Raw genomic sequence first — 3,183 nt, 5'->3', positions numbered from 1 at the left:
ACAAATGGGTGGCTGACACATTGTTCTTGTATCGTCTCTCTGCAAACCACATTACTGACATTGTTCCAGCTGGTTGCAGCCAGGTGAATTATAACAGCTCTGAGAGCATGGACTGAGTGCAGGATTCAGTGATGTGCACGCCTGTTCACTACAAACTGACCTTCCACAATGCCCCCAAGATGTGAGGTCAGAACTAATAAAATTAACTAACAATTTTACCATGATTCCCTTCCCTGGATTCCCCAGGGTGCCTGGCCTCTCTGTATTGTCCGTTAGGTGTTTGCTGTTTCATTCACACTCCAGCTTCTGGACACTTGTGCTTACATGAGAATCTCTGCTTTTATTTGACAAAAAAAAATAAATTTTTTTTTAAAAAGTCTAGCCCTTCTGGTTGTGGAGAGATGCTTGAAAATGAGACCTGAATGTATCCTAGAGCAATGGTGGGCAACCTGCAGCCTGCGGGCTGCACACAGCCCGTCAGGGTAATCCGCTGGCGGGCTGCCAGACAGTTTGTTTACATTTGCATGGCTGCCCACAGCTCCCAGTGGCCGCAGTTCGCCATTCCCGGCCATTGCAGAGAGCCACTGGGAGCTGTGGGCGGCCGTGCAAATGTAAACAAATTGTCTTGCGGCCCACCAGTGGACTGCCCTGTACGGGTATCACTTCCATTACTCCCTTGCATGAGCTACTCGTGGGAGATCAGGATCTGCTGGGCTACTGCTCCCTTCCCATGCAGGTGAGTGAGAGGTATGCTGGTGGGGAAGGGGACTGACCAGAACTTTGACTCCACTCCTACCCCCAGTGGCTGGCCAGAAAGTTGTGCTGCTGTGGAGGAGATATTAATCTGCGGCGGGCATAGGAAGGGCCAGAATAATGGGTAAGCAAACTAGGCACGTGGCTATGGCCCAAATTCAGTGGGGGTGCCTATATTTTTTAAATGTATTTATTTTATTTAATTGATGCAGATTTGCACACAAAGTGAAAGACCTTCACTCCCCTGCATGAATGGCATTGTGACCTTGTAACGCTGCTCAAACGTGAGCCTTTCAGTTCATGTGCAAATTGGCACCAGTGGATGAGTGGGCAGATAAGTCTTACTCACAGTTGAGACTCGCTTTGCCTTTCCCAACCCCGGCGCCAAGGAGAGAGGAGGGGGCTGGGTAAAGAAACTACTTCCTCCTCCAACCAGATAGGGGCCCAGGTGTGTATGTCTGCCTAGGGCCCAGCGATGGGTCAATCCAGCCCTGGGTATAGGGCTGAATTAGATCACTTCTCTCCGTGGGCAAGGGGAGAACCAGTGAGGTCCAAGTCTCCAAAACCATTTCGCTGGCCTGTCTGAAAGGGATTGGGCGGTCTTACTTATTCGGTGATGACAATGGGTCAAATTTTCAGAAGGGCCTAAATCCCATTTTTAAATAGAATTTAGGCACATAGGACTAGATTTTAAAGGTATTTAGGTCTGCCCCTAGGGCCTAAATGCCATTGACTTTGGGCAATCACACCCTGGCCCTGCTGAACCCAAGCTTCTGTAGCTTTCATAGTTTCCAAGGCCAGAAAGGATCATCTGTCTGACCTCACGTATAGCACAGGCCAAAGAACTTCCCTGAACTGATTCCTGGTTGACCCAGAGCAGATCTTTTAGAAAAACATCCACCATGACCCTTGGTAAGTTGTTCCAATGGTTAATTACCCTCCCTGTTCAAAATTTACACTGTATTTCCAGTCTGAATTTGTCTAGCCTCAACCAGGGGCGGCTCCAGGCACCAGCGCACCAAGTGCATGCCTGGGGCGGCAAGCCGCGGGGGGCGGCCTGCCGGTTGCCATGAGGGCTGCAGTCAGGCTGCCTTCAGCGGCATGCCTGCAGGAGGTCCGACTGTCCCGCGGTTTTGGCGGCAATTCGGCGGCAGGTACGCCGAAGGCGTGGGACCGGTGGACCTCCCGCAGGCATGCCGCCGAAAGCCGCCTGACTGCCATGCTTGGGGCGGCAAAATACATAGAGCCGCCCCTGGCCTCAACTTCCAGCCATTGGATCATGCTTGTGTGGCCCCCGGGAGCTTATACTTGGTGCATATTTTTCGGATGGAAGACCCTCAGCTAGAAGGTTTTTTCCAAAGCCATTTTAAAAGTATCCCAGCCAGATGAGGAGCTTAACATCACGTACAATTCGATGAATAAATATTAAGCCATAGGTTTCCTTACCAGCTAAAGTTTCTCCCAACAAACACCCTTACCTGGAAAATGTTCCCCTGCTTTTCCATTCCGTGGCTGCAAAACAATTTGCATCAATCTCAATGGAAGTTAGTCTGCACTGACAACAGCTGCTGGGCCACAATCCCTCCCACGCCTCTTAACAGGCATTGATGAGATATTAATGCCCTAAACATCAGGATTTGTAAATATCCTACCTGAACAATACTCTGCTGCAACTATACCACAGAAATTTCCCCCAAAACAAATAGCTCTTCTTTCCCCAAACTATCACTTTTCCAAACCGAAGGCACCATCCTGTCACCCTGCCTAGACGACTAACTGCCCGTAACATCACATTTGCTTTTTTAGATTAAGCCATATTTTTTAGAGCAAGCGTATCACTCCAAGCACCTGGAATTTCTACAATCGCTGTTGTTTATGCTTGGTAACTTCCAGACAGCTTAGCTGGGGCTTAATGCACTTTTAAGAGAATTGGCTTCTGGGTTGGCAATTGATGTATACAGTTTTCAGCCCAGTTGAATAGAAGCCCTAAAGCAGCTAAGCCCGGAAATTGGACATGTGGGAATGAGGGAGGGTGGGGGGAGAGGATGAAGCTGCCTCCTGGCAAATAATGGAAAGGGGAAGGTGTCTGCAACTGCTTTGGCCACCCCAACCCACTAGATGAGGGGTCTCAAACTCAAATGACCACGAGGGCCACATGAGGACTAGTACATTGGCCTGAGGGCCGCATTACTGACACCTCCCCCCCGCCGCCCTCGGCCCCGCCCCCACTCCAACCCTTCCATGAGGCCCTGCCCCTGCCCCGCCTCATCCCACTCCTTCCCTGCCCCCATTCCAACCCCTTCCTCGAAATCCCCACCCCAACTCCGCCCCCTCCCTGCCCCCAGGGGGTGCAGGAGGGGTGTGGGGTGTGGCAGGGGTTCAGGGCAGGGAGTTCGGGTGTGGGGTGCAGGAGGGGTGAGGGGTGCGGCA

At 51.2% G+C, this 3,183-nt stretch overlaps 1 protein-coding gene across 2 annotated transcripts in view; it reads right to left on the bottom strand.

Moving 5' to 3' along the window:
* Window positions 1-3,183, bottom strand: part of ECSCR (endothelial cell surface expressed chemotaxis and apoptosis regulator) — a 41,775-nt gene that overhangs the window by 18,887 nt on the left and 19,705 nt on the right. The window lies entirely within an intron of this gene.

This window comes from Terrapene carolina, unplaced genomic scaffold (genome assembly GCF_002925995.2).
Source record: "Terrapene carolina triunguis isolate 2854851 unplaced genomic scaffold, T_m_triunguis-2.0 Scaffold838, whole genome shotgun sequence".
NCBI classification, from domain to species: Eukaryota; Metazoa; Chordata; order Testudines; family Emydidae; genus Terrapene; species Terrapene triunguis.
The sequence above is the reverse complement of the archived record's forward strand: the minus strand, read 5'-3'. Positions and strand labels throughout refer to the sequence as shown.